Source organism: Antrostomus carolinensis, unplaced genomic scaffold (assembly GCF_000700745.2).
Source record: "Antrostomus carolinensis isolate BGI_N321 unplaced genomic scaffold, ASM70074v2 scaffold1935, whole genome shotgun sequence".
NCBI lineage: Eukaryota > Metazoa > Chordata > Aves > Caprimulgiformes > Caprimulgidae > Antrostomus > Antrostomus carolinensis.
The window spans coordinates 28,559-46,884 of NW_010318217.1; the positions used below are offsets into that span (position 1 = coordinate 28,559).

General features: G+C 40.6%; 1 protein-coding gene across 1 annotated transcript in view; it reads left to right on the top strand.

Annotated features, from left to right (window-relative positions):
• Window positions 1-18,326, top strand: part of TEDC1 (tubulin epsilon and delta complex 1) — a gene marked incomplete at its 5' end in the record, with an annotated part of 71,973 nt that overhangs the window by 27,895 nt on the left and 25,752 nt on the right. The gene's annotated exons all lie outside the window — the stretch shown is intronic.

An 18,326-nucleotide genomic window follows, 5' to 3' on the forward strand; every position in this document is an offset into this window, starting at 1 on the left:
TAAACATTGTGGTTAGCTAAAGTGCTATAGTCAAGAAGGTTTAGTGGGCAGCTATATTGCTTAGTTAAAAATATATATGGAGTCTGCATTCCACCTTTCCCAAGCTTAAACAGCAAATACATGACATAAGGGACACCCCTTCAAAACAAGGGTGATCACTGAGAGGGACAGAGGCAGGATGGCAGAAGATGTTTTCTTCAAATAAACTGAGTGGCCACAATCTCCATCTCCAGTTTCTGGGCTGAAACAGGTGTAATCCCAAACAGGCTTCAGCTCCAGTGCACGTGTGTTGGAAATTCTTTTCTTATGTCACTTACTTCTTGGACTGGTCCAAAATTGGAATTGTTTGTCACCGTAATCAGCTGTGAAATTCTTAACCTCATAAAGCTCTCAAATCTATTAAAGAAAAAGGGTTCCTCTAAGCTATTCTCTTGTGCCTGACTAAAATAAACAGGAAGAATTGCAGGAAATAATCACAACACTTCCATATACATATTTGTGAGAGTCTTAAAATTCTTACTGTCATTGTTTGAGCAATCTTTGTTGTTTTCTTTATTTCCCAAAAGCAATTTTCAGAAGCTCAGTATGTATGAAGAGCCCAATGTAACAAGGTGGTATGGACTTGAAAAGGCAAGGTTGTTTTAAGTGTCAGTTTTCCAGATGGCTATAATCCTCAATATGCAAAGTGATACTTCTTTGGAAAATGTAATAAAAAGCCTCTAATTTTCAAATATCTTTATAAGATTAAGTGAATTATACATATTTGAATAACTTGGTTTTCAAATATTGGTGCAGATGGCAGCACTCTGCCAAATGTTTTTTCCCAAAACTGTGAAATAATTTTTTTTTCTCTTTAAGTAATGTGACATTTGTGTTAATGTTACCTCAAATAACAACCTGCTGCGTGGATCAATAAAAAGAGCAAGCATGTCAATATGTCTTACTGTAATGCATCCCTGTTGGTGGATGGTGTTATAAATTCCTTCTTATGTTAGGCATCCTTCAAAGGATAGAAATGCAAAGTGGATCGAAGTGTCAGAAATTAGCTATCACAGAAAGGACATAGGGCTGGTTTTATTGAAGCCTACAGTACATTTTCATCAAAAATATCTGGTGAGATAAGTTGCTCTGACCTGTTATAAAACAGGAGATGTTTAGTCTGACAGGAAAAGTGTGGTAGGATACTGATAGCTGTGAAGTTAAACTTCAGTTTATGAAATGGACAAATCATGCTACTCCTTTTCTATAGAAGTTGCACATTAAGTTGTTTAAAATGTTCTTCCCTTGGATTTCTGACTATAAAACTCTTCTAATGCTTTTATGTGCAGGGATTTTACTGGACATTATTATTCTTTTATCATCATAAATGTCTTTGTCAGATTCATAGAGCTGGAGCTTTTCCAAGCCTAATAGTTTTAATTATGTTTTTCTCTAGTGAGGCATGATCAAAATTCCAGATTTTCCTGCGGTTTGGCTGGGCTGTGGTTGTAGATATGTGTGGCTGTGAGTCACAGGTCACTGCTGTGCTTAGTTCCTGTGCTGCCCAGGGGTGTCAGTGAATGGGAGGTGATGTTGTTTCAGCTGGTGTTCAGTTTCCAGTTGAAGTACATGTGCATGCTTGTGTTAGTTCTTGACATCTACATGTATGTCCTTTCTTTCCCAAGGTGCTGTCATGTCTTTCTGAGCGCTCCCTGGCTTGCAGAGTGTTGCATGAGAAATAAGCTGGTGGTCATTTTCTCAGCAGAAGCACCTCAGTCAGTGGTGGTGGTTTTGGAGCCGTTACCTTGCGAGGCCATGCTAGAGCATGCAAATCAGAGCCAATTACAGCTCCACAATGTGCTAGGGAGCTTGGATGGTCATTGTGTCTGTTCCTGGAAACCTCTTGCATCTATCACTTAGAGTGTGCTAGAGAGTAGTCTAGAGCATCTTGAATGTCTCAGGTTTGGGTACATTTTCCAAGCTGTATCAATACTGCTTGTTTTTAAACACTTCCCCTAGTCAACTGGTGTGGGGCTGGGGAGCTGCTGTTATTTGCCAGCCTGAAATATCTCAGGGCAGAAACAGAGTTCTGGTCTCTGGCACTGCAGCTAAAATAGTTTAGCTAAAATAGCTAAAAAGTAATGTTTGCCCCAGACTTTCCAGTGTGGTCTGTCTCTGAGGATGTGGTCGTGTTCCTATTGCGACTGTGAGGACAGTGGTTGTGACATGCGACCAATTGGGTAAGTTTTCATCATTGTGAGCATAATATAGTCCTCTTCTTGTCTATGAAGCCCATTTACCTTAATTCTGTATTGCAGTGTCACCAGTTCTGATGTTTTACCTTGAGCTCGAAAAAACGTATGTTGCACCTAAAAGCAATTAAATTAACTTTCTTATAAAATTGTTGCCATACAGAGATGGACGAACTTTGAAGCAAAGCAGCCTAGTCCTTTGTCTTCTTCTTTCTCTTCCTATACTGCTTTATTTGTGGAATTCAATCTTGTGGGTTTTGTGATGAGCAGAGATTAAAAGTTGTAGTCAGAACTCAGGTCATTGGTACAATGCTGGCAGTGCTGGAGTGTTCATTGAAATTGTAATGAGTAAAGATGACACCTTTAAATGCCAGTAGATCAATTTACTGAGTGTGACAGCAACTAAATAATGCAGCTGTCTGCCAGATGGACATGCAGAGAAATTCAGAGAACTTGGGTGTGAATAGCTAATAATTTTGTTTCAGAAAAAATATTTATACTTGTTGATCATTAACACGTTTAAAAGGGAATTTATTTGGCTTAAGGAATTAAGATCCTTGGCAGCATGTAAATAGGATCAAACAAATAATATGTCTGACTGCATGGTCAATTCCATGCTCATAAAAAAATTCAGGTGAGCTTTAACTCTTCAAGCAGCAGGGATTGGGTGGGATGGGATAGGATGGTATTGATCTGCTTTCTGCACTGTTCATGTATCAGAGAAGGAAGCCAATGTACAGTATGTGTATTGCTTCCTTCAGTCAGATGGGACTCTGTAATTGCTTACTGGGACATTCAAGGGGTAAATGATCAAGCTGTAAGATAAGATGATTGCAGACCCTAAATCTTGTGGTAGTTTCTATTTGAAACATCTGTCCCAGATGGCTGTTACGGATGGGTGACACAACAGGTTTATTCTCTGTGAGTAATAGCCCATGGTTTGAATTCATGCAAAGCACTAAAGAGCTGCTGTTCTTCTCAGAACAAGTACTTTCAGATTAGGAGCATTAGGAACTGATAGGCTTTGAATATTCAAAAATGTTGAACATGCATTTACTAGTTATTTTGTGTGAAATCTGAGTCTTCAGTTTGTGTCGTGTGTGCACACGGGGGCTTGTGCACTTGTTGCATAAATTCATCCTGATCTGCTGGGGTATTTTATCCTCATGTTGAATAGTAAGATCAGCCAGGTATATTCAGTGCACAAACACTATGTGAGTTTTTGGTTCATTTCTGTCCAAGTACGGCACCACCTCCTGGAATGTGTGTGAAGGCAGAGCAGCAAACATGAAGTCTGTTATCTATACAAGTTATTCAGCTGGTTACTGAATAATTGCTATGGTATTGCATTATCTCCAGAAATGGACCCTAGGTTGCTGACATCCTGAATGAAAATGGAATAACTATGGCAGGATAATTCCAGCTGCTGTGTGCTGGGCTATATTTAGTGTCCTTATGCTGGCTGTTTGGGACTTCATGGAATGTTCCTGGTGGTGACAGACCCTGCAGTCAGGTGCTAAATGAAAATAAACAGTTAAAACCCTGCTGCTAAGCTTGACATTGTGTCACATTACTGAGTTGACACAGACCTGTGCTAGTGTGTGGTATTTCTGTAATCAACCCTGTTATGGTCTTGTATGGCAGGGGTGAAGGATATGTAGCCTTATTTGAATTTCAAAGAGACTGCTAAGGGACCATCTGATATTTTATTATGTCCTTCCATCTGTTATACAAGGAGCAGTTGAAGCAACACATTTGTCAGAGTGTAGGTATCAATGCAAAAAAAAATCACGTTCATGCTATAGCCTGTGATGCTGCTGTGTAGAAGATTAATTCAGGAAGCGAAGGCTTGTACTGCATGCAGATTCCAGAAAAAAAGATATGTTTGTTTCTGGAAAAATGACCTTGAGCTTCAAGGACAAGCTGCCTTCACTTGGTATAAATTTATGGTATAAATTGTTGTAGATTCATTATCTTCTGTGATGCTTTGGCAACTAATTCTGTTTGATCTGGACCTCCGCTTTTTTTACATTCATTGCCTCAATCCCTTGGTAAAAGCCATAGTTCTGTCATCTCTGTTATGGAAGAGGATCATGTTGTAACTACCGTTCTAATTAAGGACATTTTGCCTATTTGTCATTGTGTTTCAGTTTCTTGAAAGGAAAAGAATACTTGAAATATCTCAAGTGGGCCCTGCATAAAAAATAATACAGCATAATATTCAAGAGTAATTGCACTGGGGCTTGTGAGTATTTGTGAAAATGTGAGGTTTTTTGTTGTTCATTTGTTTTTTTTTTTTTTCTGTGCATATTCTCTCTGAAATCCCTCCTTGGCCAGTCTTGACTCCACAGGAATCTTCATGGAGATTCATTTTACTAGGTGTTATGCCAGGCTCTGTGTGAGCTCTTCATAGAAAGATTGTAGCACGAACCAATTTTCAAGGTAGGAAGAGACTGTGTTGCTGTGAATGAGATCAGAAAGATGGAGAACAATCTTCCCCAAAGGAATACAAAGGTCTGTGACCCAGTTCTTGGAGTAATAGGACAGAAGAGACAGCTAAACCCCAAAGGATCCTAAACACAATGAGATTTTAGATTTACTCTACACACAGCCAGAATAAACTTAGTTTGAATCACTAGTGACTCCTGACCATTTATTACATCTGCTTACAAGGCTTTCAGAATCTTTGGATTCTGTTGAATTTTCAGAACAACGAGTAAGCTGATAGATTCTGTAGCAAGAACAATTTTTTCTTTTCCTTTTACAGAACTTTTTTAAGGTACGAGTTTTTCTAACCCAACGCATCAAAATTTTTACCTGTTTTTAAGTAAGTTTGGTTTTCATTGATGATTGCTGATGGGTGCATCTTAAGTTCTTTAATGATGAAATGAGAAGAAGTTCTAGTACTGCTGACCTTTAACAAATTTCAGAGTTCACCAATGAATTGTATGTTAGAGCCATGGACACACATGTTTTGAAAAGGTCAATTATGACAAGTTTTTTGAATTTGCATAATTGTTCTCGTCATAGCACTTTGAATAAAAATAGCAAATGCTTTGCCCTTTTAAAGTATTCAGGTTTTCCTCCCTTCCTGTCTTTAACTTGCTTTTACTAAACCATTCTAACTTGAGTCATTGAAGAACACGCAGAACATGGACTGACTGTGTTTGGAGCTGCAGGCTGGGAGCAGAAGTAGGGCTCTGGACGGGCAGAGGAAAGGGGTAGGATGGACAGTGAAGAGCCTCTTTGCTCTGGCTCTTGTTCAGTGAAGTCAGGAGCTGGAAGAGACCCCTAGACAAGAGGCCCTCCTGAGGACAGTGCCAAGAGGCAAGGAGTAAGATGATGCAGTGGAACATGTATGGAGTAAGATGATGCAGTATGTTTACTAGGTTATTTTATTCTAGACCTATTGTATCTTTCAGAGTGCAGTGTGCCTTGTCTCTGAGTCAGAACTGTGGTGAAGAAAGTGGCTGATGAAGATGAAGAAGTATCAGTAAGTGGGAGAATTGTTGGAAGAGGAAAGAAGCCTTAATAGCCAAGGCAGTGGAGCTTTGTCCTGAAGAGCTGCAATACTTCTCTGCCTTTGGGTTTTCAAGTTCCCCGCAGCAATTTACTTAAACTAGAGTTTCCACAGTGGGCTGCTGGTGGGGTGATTCACAGCTTTTTGTGTGTCTGATGCAATGCTCAGGGATCTGACTTGTGGAAATGTTGGATATTCCTAGCTGAACTTGGTGGGACCTCTACTTGGAGCCCCTCAGAAGTTTCAGCAGTGCAGGCAGCATCATCTAGTGACATCAGCTTTAACCCCAGATGGTGTAGGAGGTCCTCGCAGCACACTGCTCTGCTGAAGTATTCAGCAGAATCCTAGAGTCAGGAGAATGGTGTGTGTGAATGCAGCCTGGGCCAGCTCCCTGGTTTCTTCCACTGGAGCTGATCAGCTGAGGCAGCGTGCCATGGCTATGTTGGCTCAGGAACTAACTCAATGAAAACTAGCTACAGCATCTCTGTAAGTTGAGTTGTGCTGGGTAGATGTATCCACAAAGTGCTTTAATTTTTAAATTCTCTGAAAATCACGTCTCAGAAGTCTCAAGGCATCCAAAAGAAATTGAAGCATTTTACTTTCATCTCTTTGCTTTCATTTCCCACTTGTAAAATGACAATAATACTATCATCTCATCTCACATGGATCATTAGGAAAGATAACTTGTTTATGTGGAAGATAAAAATTCTGTCTTCAGAATGGGATTTGAATGATGTATGACAAATAAGTCCATGACTTCCCTCTGAAGAATAGACAGAATAATACACAATTTTAAAGGAAAAGGAATAGCTTGTGGAGGAGTACCAACTATTCTGTGCCCTTGGTGAGACAGATTATGAAGAGAAATATTTTGGTCACATTAATTTTAGACCTTATACACATGGGATGGTCACACTAGTGTTGTTTAGGCAGCTTGAATTCTGGCACTTTTTAACTTTGAATGCTTCACTTTCCAACCGTAGCGGTTATCTTGCTAGACTGTGCATTAAATGTGTAAAACATACTTACTGCCATTTGCTCTCAACAGCACCACCAGTCCAAGCCAATATTGTTGGGGTTTTTTTCCCCTGTTAAATTACTTAATGTTTTGTGTTGTTGTTCCAGCCACAGTTACTTTAGACAGTTTACATGCATGGTAGTCAGATTGGTGAGAATTAACATGGGAACTGACATATTAATATTGCAGAAGAGAGCAGATCTGATAACATATTGAATTATATATGGGACTCCAGCACCTAAATGCAGGAGGCCTGGAGGCTCACACAGGAAAGCTCAAGGGAGCTGAATGATCCACAGTACTCGATGTTTTGATGGTGGTTGTTCAAATAAGATATAGAGGAGGCTGTAAGGATGGATTTAATATGAAGGTCACCTGCAGGCTCAAGTGAAATAACAGGCTCTGTGCTGCTGTAGGATGAGCGGGGTCAGGAGTGCAGCAGCGATACTCGCCTGGTCTGAGCTGGCTTCCTGACCCTCTCCTAAGAGTCCTACCCTGTCCTAGGCCACTGCTTTCCCCCTGATGCCCTGATATCTGTGAGCTGAATGACAGAGCAAGAACTGACTTTAAAGCCCCATGGGTTATGTTGGTTATGTTTTTCTCTCTAGATATCTCTAGTTTGGTCCTCTGGTGGTGTAATGTCAGGAGCAGAGTGTCTGCTGCAGTGCTGTGCACAGTGAAACCTGCTATGCTGGGATGGATGGTGTTTCAGAGCCTGCAAGGAGCATGAGCTGTACTGGGAACCCCACATTTTCCTGTGGGTGAGGATGTTCAGCACGACACATTAAAGCATTTTGGCCCTCTTAGTGGGACTGCCTAGATCACTTTAAAAATCCAGAATACTTAATACTTCTCGTTGTTTTTCTGGGAGAAGGCTCTGTTGGTTTGAAGCTTCATACATTGAAGGTTATTAAAATTGGAAAAAACTTGTATTTTGTTTCTTCTGGCTGTGTACATGGGAACTGCTCCTTACAATTACTGGAGCAGCAGTGGATAGTGTCTTACAAATGGTGTGATTTGGTCGTTGTTATGTATTTCCTGTAGAGTGAGAGAGTGGCTACTGAGAAAACAACTTAAAAATGAAATAAAAAACTCTCTCGGTGATTCAGATATCACTTTTCCTTCTCATGTTTCATCACAAGGAAAGAATAAGCACTAAGAGAGCAAAAAAACTGTCAGTGACAGCATGTGCTGCCCACCTCGTGCTGCTGAAACAACGAATTTTATTGCTGCCTTTTTTTTTTAATGATTCACTCTGCAGAAGGAGAGGGTAGGTTGCCATGTCATTTTCCTTCCAAAATACCGTAGGCAATTGGTTTTCAGTTAATTTGCTGACATTTATCACATAAAACATGGTTTGCTATAGTAGTTATTAAAACCTGTTGGAAGCAGTGGATCAGGTACTCATTTGCAAAAATGAATCAGAGCAGATGCAACCCTTGTAATCTGTGTAAAATTGGGAAGAATTACAGAGGTCAAACGGCTTCAGAGCTGTTTTTCGACAGTGCCTTCTTGTAGCTGGATTCCTGATCCTTCTTAACCAAGTGAAAAGTTCTGCTCAGCTGGGCACTGTAGAAGCAAGAACAATCAAATTGTATGGGATAATGTATATTGATGTTTCTAAGGAATATTCAAGTCTATTTTAGAAGGGATGACTTTGAAAAAAAAAAAGTAAATATAAATTACTTGTCTTTGGATGCTTTGTGTGATCTCCTCTTGGGGGCAGACAGTGGACCAGTTGTCTTAGGTGAAGAATTTCTCTCCTAACCTCCCTGGTTGTCCCTGTTGTGCTGCTGCTGGAGGTTTTACCTCGCTCCAGAAGCAGTGTGGCTTGGCTTCTGCATCCTGTCTGGAAGATGGACAAGGACAATCCAGCGCCAGGGAGCACCTGGAGGTCAGGGTGGAAGTTTGGGGCTGGTGACAGGAGAAAGGATGAATAGGTACCTGTGGGAGAGTTAAATTTGGGAGGCTGGAGAGGCTAGAAACGTATGGAGTGACTTTTCCTCGTGCTGTAGAAAGAGAGAAAGAAGCCTCTGCAGGAGCTAAACTGCTTTAAATCTCAAAGAATGAATATGATCAAAACAATCTCCTCTGTTTCTCCTTCCCTGCAATTGTCTGCAGTGTCAGATGGTTTTCTGCTCATCTGATGCCTGCTGTTACTGGCTGGTTCAGTTCTGCCTGCTCTGGGACAAATACTTTCCACCTCTGCAGTCCCCTCAGATCCTGCTGGTGTTTCCTTTTCAAAGCAGTGTGGAGTATCCCATCCCAGAAGGAGGCAGAGACATGTAGTTAAAGAGCTTTGAGAAAGGCAGATAGGGGCAAAGAATATGGCTGTGTTTATGTATCACTAAAGGAGAATCCTTACGGCCAAGTTGGTTAGAGACAGACTGGATGAGTGAGTGATAGTGTGAGTGGAAAATTGTTTGGGCCACTGAACTCAAACTGGTGTCTGGTTGTTAGTGGTTCATCTCTTGGTCCAGTACTGTTTAACATGGCCCAGGCTCTTCTCAAAGGTGTACTGGGACAGGAGATGGGGCAAGAGACAAGTTGGAATATGAGAAATGCTAGCCAGATACAAGGGGGAAAAATTCCCATGAGAGGGGTCATAAAATCATAGACTGGTTTGGGTTGGAAGGGACCTTAAAGATCATCCAGTTCCAACCCCCCTGCCATCAGCAGGGACACCTTCCACTAGACCAGGTTGCTCAAAACCTCATCCAGCCTGGCCTTGAACACTTCCAGGGAGGAGCAGCCACAGCTTCTCTGGGCAACCTGCTCCAGAGGTCCCTTCCCACCTACATGGTTCTGCTTGGCAGCTGAGAGTGTTAGCATCAGACCAGCTTCTTCAGCTGATAAGCACTGGCTTGTCACCCAGCCATGAATCATTCAGTTGTTGAACTCTGTACCCGATTTCACTTTCCCACTGCCCCTTCTTGGGAAGGATGCTGTATTTTTTTTTATTACTCCAGACAGTTTTAGTGCTAAAATATTTCTTTAGATATTTTTTAAGCAAGGTGGCCTCTGTCTGCAATTAGTGTCCCGTTGGAAGAACTGGCAACATTATATAGCAACACTAAAGCAAATCATTCTACCTCATGGCATTATTACCTTGATCTGAAAATTTCCCCAGGCTGCAATTTGTCACTAATATTGCCTTCAGCTAAACTTATCCATAGGAAAAAAAAAAAAAAAGGAGTTAATAGAGCTGCAGTTCTGGAGCTGCCATCACCATTTTTTTTGGGATGAGTTATTACTTAGTACATTTTATTGACCAAGCATGTAGAATTCTTGGTCCTTGAGAAATGATGCAGTGGTTCATCATGGACTCCATAAATTGTTGGACTGTGTAGCAGCAATATCTTAAGTCTCCTGTGCCGTTATCTCTGGTACGTATCTGGAAGGTATCTCTGAAACACAGTAGGTAGGTACTGCACTGAAGCAGGAACTGCACTATATGGCTTGACTGATATGAACACTTGGTTGTGATTGCCAGTGACAGAAAAACTGATAAGATGATACTGGGATACTGAATTTCGCTGCTGCTTTTGTGCTTTTGCTTGTTTTATGCCGTACTTAACATAATTTGAATGCTGTGACAATGACAGTGACATACTATGATGAAATTCCACCTGAGACAATGCAGGTGGAAATCATAAAGAGGAGGGACAAGGCTGAGGTACTTTGTCATCAGTTGACATTTGGTAATTTTTTTTTGGTGGAAGTGCTAACAAACCCCATGGTGGGAGCAAGCTGCCCCAGCTCAGGTGATGCTTTGGGCCAGCACAGGGAGGCCAGGTGGGCTCTGTGGTCCCACACAGCACTACAGAAAAGGTTGTGCCAGCATCATACCTGCTGTCTGTAAGCTGAATGATGAAATTCCCATTATCAGCTGGATCAGCTGAGGCTGGTATGCAGAGGCATGTAGGATGTGAGAGGTATGTTGTCTTCCACATTCATATCAAAATACCATGGTCAAGCTGCCTCTTAACCTTCTTTGGTAGGAGACTTTAGAGTGAGAGTTGCTTACTTGCTGCCATTCTTTGCTGGTGGAGTCTGAAAGGGTCCCATTGGTTTAGCCTAGTCAGTCTTAACTGGGGTATTGGTCCCTGAAAGAACAAATTAAATCTCAAGAAAAAAAATGTTAAGGTGAGGAGCTTTAGAGGAGCTTTTCATCTCTTTAATCATGCCTTCAAGCTAACAGTAGCCACTGGAGAGTGCAGAGCATCTTTGTAATATGCTTGTGGAGTCATTGCTACTGTTGTTTTCATCCAAAAGAGACAGTAGTTATCAGCTTCTAACAGAAAAGGGACTTCAGGCTTGTCATTCTTCTCCTGTGCCAAAATATGGCTGTTGATGAAGGCTGATCCTGAAGTGCCACAGAGCTGTGATGGTCTTGTGATCCCTTGCTGGGACCTCTGTTGTCCTGCATCCACTGATGCATCAAAAAGACACTTAAGCCATCCAGAAAGTCAAGCACAACAGGACCGCTGCATTCTCCAGCCTCATGCTACTTAAAGAAGCAAACTACAGTTAAATTAATATATTGCAATGGTTTTGGTCACAATGAACTGCTGCTGGAGAGCTGAACTGAACTGAAATCTGTTGTTTAGAGGTGAGAATGCAGCTCACATCGTGAGGAGACTGGTAGAGCTTTTTTTATAGCCTTGTAAAATAAAACTTTGTGTGCAATTGGCCCGTAATGTTAACTCAGCTCTACTGGCAGGTATCTTCTGTTTTTTTAAATAGCTAAGGAAATAGAGTTATAAAATCAGCTGTTACTCATGCTTTGCAAGTGGTTTTGGATTTGTGGTTCTTTTTAAATATGCTTGTCACTTAATTTAAAGGACTGTGTTAAGACACTAGCAAGATAAATGAATTGACATAAGAGAGACTGTGACAGACTTTAAATTAGTAGTTTCTCTAGTCAATAATGCATATTTTAAAATGTATGAAAATACATGCATGCATGATAGGCTATGATGGCTTGTCAAAGAAGAGCCAGGCTGGGAGAAACTGTATTCACATCAAGTTGGCAAGCTTAGGCTAATCTGCATATCGAATAACTTTTTAAGTTCATTGTTTAACTAACATGAACATCTGTGATAATTCTGTGTGCTGTTGGGTCTCCAATGGTGGAAGACGTTCTTCTTTGTGTTTCTTTTTCTGTTTTTGGATGAGAGCTAAATTTTATTTAACATTTATCTTTTTTTAGTGCTTAGAGGTTGTGTTTCAGTTGCTGTGGATGCTGTACAAACCAGTCCTAGTCATGGTGTACATCTGATGGTGCCCCAGGAGTGCAGATGAACCCATGCAGCTCTGTCCCTGACAAGCTGTCCCTTGAAGCAGAACTGGGGAAGCCCTGAATGTCATTGCTAATCCAGTCTTAGGTTAAGGACTACCTGGTGGTCCTTAAGGCAGAGAAGGTGGCAGGGAGCTGTGGGAAGGTCTGTGCCAGGAAGGCTGTTCACTTCTGCCTCCGAGCCCCTGTTCTTGCAGGAAACAGAGAGGGAGGGAAAAGGAGGCTTGGGAGCCTCATGTGGCCTTTGGGACTGGCAGCCTGTGCTGTACTGAGCTGAGAATAAGTGAATCCATATGGAAAAGCACCCACAGGAGTTTAAGATGTAACTTGTGCACAACTTGTGCTACATAGCCCTTTATTTTGAAGAGAAACTACTAAAGCTCAAGGGAAGAAAAAAAGACAACCCCTTGGCTTAGTAGGTGCTTGCAGTACAGGCTGATTTTTTTTTTTTTTAAAGCATTTCTTTGGCTTTGTATAAGGATAGTGTTTTTGTCTATTTACTGCCAAATGCGGGATAAGGATGTCAAGCAAGGACACAGTAGGTGAGTATAATAAGCTGCTGGCAAGGATGGATGGGATAAGGAAGGGGAGGAGGGTAAAACCTAAAGGGTGAGGTCCCCTGCTGAAGTTAGTAGCCATAACACACACACACACACACACACACACAAAGGAATGTCAATGCTTCTCCCATCACTAGCACTTCATGGTGTAGTAACATCCAGTATGGAAACATACAGAAACCAGGATATTGGTACTATTCAGAAGTGGAACATCAGTTCTGCATTCAGATGAATTTAAACAGCAAATTAGAAATTGCTTGTTCCTTTTTGTTTCTCTGTGTGTGATTTTGTGGTCTGTTAAAAATGGGCAAGTATATGAGGAGGGGGAAAGAAACAAAACTGAATGTGGATAATGTTTTGCTCTGTGTTCAGACACAGTCTGAATAAAAGCAGATGAATAATGGTCTTTTGACATCAGCTACATGGGGGTTCTGGTTGGCAGTACAATATGAACAGCTGTCAGGTGGTACTGTGATACAATTCGGTGCTTTCCTTTGAAATCCTCTGGCTGAGATTTCTCTAAAGTCAATTGTGTTTTTTGGTACCTACTGGATGTGCATTCACTGAGCTTATATTCAGCTAAAGGTACTTAGTACTGCCTGAAAATTTGCCTCTTCATTTCTGCCAAGTTAGGCACCCAAAATCAGTGGTACTTTTGGGGAAGAAAATGTGTACCTCTTCTAATCTCATACATCTTGATCTTGGCTGTTAAAGTATAAAACTTGCACTTCAGTCTTCTTTTTTCCTGAACTTTTTTCCATGTTTTAATATGTGCCATTTCCCCAGGGAAAAATGCAAAGTTATCCATTCATTGACCTGTTCCTCTGCAAATGAATGTCGTTAGTACATCCCAGTTCATTGCCTGTCAATGTGAAAGCTGTAGTACAGATTTTATGTGCCAAATGCCTATTTTTGTTTGCTTTAAATTCAGTTTTCTTTCAGTTTCATTTTAAACAGCTGTTTTCTAAATCCCTCCACAAATAGCAATTATGTTTTATAATGATGATCTTTGTCACTTAAGTTTTTAACTAGTGGTTTGATTCCCTGCTCTCAGCAATGTAAAACTGAGATATCTCGATTGTAGTTCGAGCTGCAGTGGTATAAAACTGGTGTCGGTGAGTGGAAGAGTAATGTATTTTGGTTTAGGTGTTGGAGGTTTTGTACACATCCAAGCATCTGGAATTACACTCCTCCACTCAAAGCTGCTGTGTTTTGTATTTTGTGTATTTTATCTTCTGCAAAAGATCCAAGTCCTGTTTTCCTCACACTACAACAAAAAAAACCCCACCAACAAACAACCCCCCAAAAAACCCCATTGCAATTCCAAAAGAGCTGTTGCTCACAGCAGACAGAAATACCTGCTTCTGGAGCCACCGAGGGTCTTACCCCATCCCTGCTAGTGTTTCAGACCAGGTTTCTATGGGGTCCAGAGCTGGCAGTGACTTATCCACTCTTGTCATCCAGGAGCCTTTCTGATCCACCCACCCTGCGATGATTGGGCTGCAGAGTTTCTCCTGCTCTGTCTCAACCCTCAACAATATTTCACAGTTGGAGAAATGACTTGAATAGATCTTTATTTGCCTTGTGGCTAGAGGCTGCTCATTGGTGTGTTGGTTTTTGCTCTTCAGCTGCTTGTGCTTCACACTACTCCAGTGTGACTTTCTAGTTTTCAGGCCTATTTTTGCTTCAGCCTTCAAGGGATATATGGGAATGTCTTAAACCAGCTTTGCTTCTGAAGAAATCACAATGTGGAACTGAATCTTGGAGCACTGAGTGTGTCCACCTACAGTGTGTTTTTTTTTTTTGTCACAGCCTGAGATGTTTATCATATCAAGACTTTTCTTTGGTTTTTTTGGTGAAGGGGTCCCAAAACTTAGCTCTGCTAAAGTGTAATTTGGGCAGTATGTGCCATTTCAAACCAAATGTCGTCCACCCAGCAGCCTGCCTGCTGAGAGGCTCTCATGTGTCAAGGTTTGCTTGTTTTTTTGGTAAGGGAGTTTTGTATTTGTAGCAGAGATGAAGCTGTGTTGTAACTTGTTTGTTTCCTCTGATGCTTGGTTAGGTCTCTAATGCCTTAATCCCAGTTATGGTTTACTTTGGGTAATGTAAATTGTGTAACTTTTTCATGAGTATTTACACCTTTCTTTGCATTTTTTGGAAGCAACTTTTCTGCTTTTCTTTTCTCCTGCACTTCTTAGGTATTCAGAAGTAGTACTCAGATTACCAAAATTCAAGTTGAATAAAGCCATTTCATATTAAACACATAAAAATATGAAATAGTCTCTTGATACTTTCCCCATATAAGCTTTCATACCAAGCCAGCCTGTCCAACCCTGTCTCAAGCCTTGAGTCATACTTGAGATGTTGGCATTTGGAGTGAGGTTTGCAGTGATCTGGGGTCCAGTGCAAGTTATCTATCTACAGTCATAGATGAATAGGTGATGAATCAGTAGTATTTTATCTCTGAGCCAAGAAACGTAATTTATTGCTGAAAGTACATTTTTTGTCTGTGTAACAATAGGGTGATTTTCTGAATTTGTAGGCAGAGCAATTTTTGATTAAAAATACTTTTGCCAGTGATATGGTAGTTGAATTATGATCTGTGGGCATCAGAAATTAAATACTTGTTGCAAGGAGCTCTCTGGAACTGAGCCTACGAAAAGGATGCATTATGCTGCAAATTATTAAATATTGATTTCTGTAACAGTCTGCAGGCATCAATGAATTTAGCAATATGCTCATAAATAGTATGAAAAAGATTAATATCTCAACAGAAAGAGTAATTACAAATACGTTTAAATAATGATTTTGTTGCAAGTTAGATTTGTGGATACCATGGTGGACTCAGCTTTGGCCTCTTGCTGAGTATCAGAAATCACCTAGACGTGGTCACCTAGGATTTTTGCAGCTGAAGTTCCCAGAGTTTCCTGAGGTCCATGAGTTGAATTGGATGTGGTACGTTTGGCTTTAGAGATCACAGCCACGTGTCAGAGAAGCAAAGCTTGTTTTTTACAGAGTTTGCGTTGTTCTGCATCACTCTGAGGTTTCCTGGCAGCCTGCTCTGAGGCAGCTCAGTTAAGCACAGTTTGGCCTCTATAGCAAAGCTGTTGCTTGCAAGTCGTCGTGCAGCAGCGATGGTTTCTTTACAATGGTTTAGAGAAGTTGTTACAGCGAAGTGTTTGCTCTCAGCATTCATTATGGAATTACTTCTCCACAGAGATTAGCAATTTGAATTTGTCATTACTTTTTCTCCCAGTGTAAGTATTTTAGAGCAATAACTTCCTCCAGAAGAATGAAGGAAATGGATTTCATTGTCTTAATTTTATGTGGAGAGAAAGGCAGTTTTCATATGTTATCCCTAAGCATCATTTAGATATCAGTGTGATGCACCCTTTTGACTTGCTGCTTCACTTTGTTCATGAGACAAAATTAATGCTTTTCTGCAGATATTAGCCTTTAAATTTCATTAGAAGGCATGACAACATCTGGGTCCTTAGGTCAGTGAAAGTGCACAGGCAGCTGTAGTTGCAGCTTGCACATTTGTCTTGCATTTTGAGAGGTTTATGTAGCAGCAGAAACCGAACTCCTCATCGCATATAAAAGCATCTCTCTGTGAACTGTTGTTGGTATTAAATGAACAAGAAAAGGTACTGCATTTGGGCTTTGGTTTCCTCAATTGCAAATACAGCTGAAATACCAGCTGTGGCATGACTGCAGTGAGTGACCTAAGAAAATGCACACCATTGACCTCAGAGACACAAAATGTGTAGTTTAAAGAACAATAAATTCTTATGAGAAGCTTGAGTAAAGAATGAGGTTGTGGGAAAGAAGCTGGCTGATAGAGAAAGCTGTTCCTTTGCTAAGTGCAGATATGTCCCAGTGAAAGCCTGTCACCCCTGGGTCATATGGAGCCTGTCCTTGTGACCTCATGGCATGCAGACTTACAATCCATTGTCCCCTCCCTGCCTTGAACATTTATTGATTTTTATGGCTTTTTGCTAAGGTATCTGAGGGATATTTGTAGTACATTAGTTTTTATTGTGTTCTGCTTTATTCTCTGTGCTGCAATAACATCAGTGTCTTGCAAGGCCCATATAAAGGATGGCAGAGGATATTGGCATCCAGGAACAGAGCCTTCAGTCCCTTGGGGCAGGAACTCAAATGTTGGCTATTGCAGGCTGCTTAATGCTGTCACGGCATGTCCCAGCTGGGTTGAAAACACTCCTCCTAGGGTGAGGAGTGTAGTCATCCCATTACTGATTTATGGCTGAAACAACCTACTACACAGTTGCTGTCCTGATATTTCTGAGGGTGTAATGCCTTAGTGAAAGGTGAGGATCCTGTAAGTAGGTGGGTCAGATGAATGCTTTCGAATGAGCTGTTCAAGTTTTGCATAACTAATAGGGCAGTTAAAAAATAAAAATAAAAAGCAACAAAAAAAACCCCAAAATGTGAAAGATCCTGGAAGGCTTGAGATTAGGAGAGTGCTCAGAAAGCTTTGATTGTTGTTGGGTTCAGTTAACTCCAACAGATCATTTACAGGCTTGGTGAAGTTTCAGAACCATATCCTTTCAGTTGTGGTGTGAAAGCAAGTGGCATATGGCTTTTTTAACATTCAGGAGCTCCTCTAGCGAGACTAAAACTAAAGATGATGACTATGTTTTTACTAAGATTTTTTTTTTTTTTTAAGCCTTAAAATGAAAAGCTCCCCATTCCAACCTTCAGCCCTCTTTAGCTGTCACAAGACATGTTCATACTGCAATCACACGCAGCTCATGACCACATTTTAAAGTAACTTAGCTGTTGCTTGAATATTTAATCAACTTTTTGGCTGGGTTTTATTGCTAGCATCAGATCCCATAATGTAAGCCATTTGTGCTGTAGATATACCTATGAAAAAAAGGAGTCAGAAACCCATTCTTCCACCTTTCATACACCAGCTGAGCTTGAAACTAGCAGAGTCATTAAGTGTAATGCCAAGTGTCAGTTGTGTGAACAAATGTGTAATAATTGTATTTTGGATCCAGCAGTGTTTTAGAGCAAACTGCTCATAATTTCCAGCAGTTACTCTTGCAAAGTGCCTTCCTTTCTCTGATTTCTTTACCTTCAAGGTATATCTGCAGAATAAGATTGCAAAATCAACTCGTGCTTTGCAGTTACTTAAGTTATGTTATGTAGTAAGTAACCCAACAAAGCTAGCAGAAGATAGTTGTCTATATAAGGTGGGTGTAACTGGTACTGATCTGGTCCTTATCATTCTTTTCAAGACCATATACTGTTCGTGTGTCAGATTGGTATTAAAATTGTTCATTTCAAATATATGGCCAGTACTGATATTGCTAAAGCTAGTAAGCTCTGATTTATACCTAATTTGTTTGTCTAGCATTCTTTCCAAGACCTTTTGTTTTACTGATATATAAATATGTAGTCTTGGAGTATCTCTCCATATATATGTGTGTGCATACATGTGTGTTATGTTTATATTTGTGAAAAATTTGTAATTCATATAGCTAGAACATAACCTCTCTCCTTCAGGTGCTTGCAGGTAAAGGGAGGGATTCCTTAAGCAGAAGATGAAACAATTTATAAAATACATAATATTTTTAGAGGGAGTTCTTCCATGCTATTTCAGAGCATCAGAGATAATCCCAGTTTGAGTGATCTGAATAAGGGATGAAAGGTTTTGGGGGAGGACACA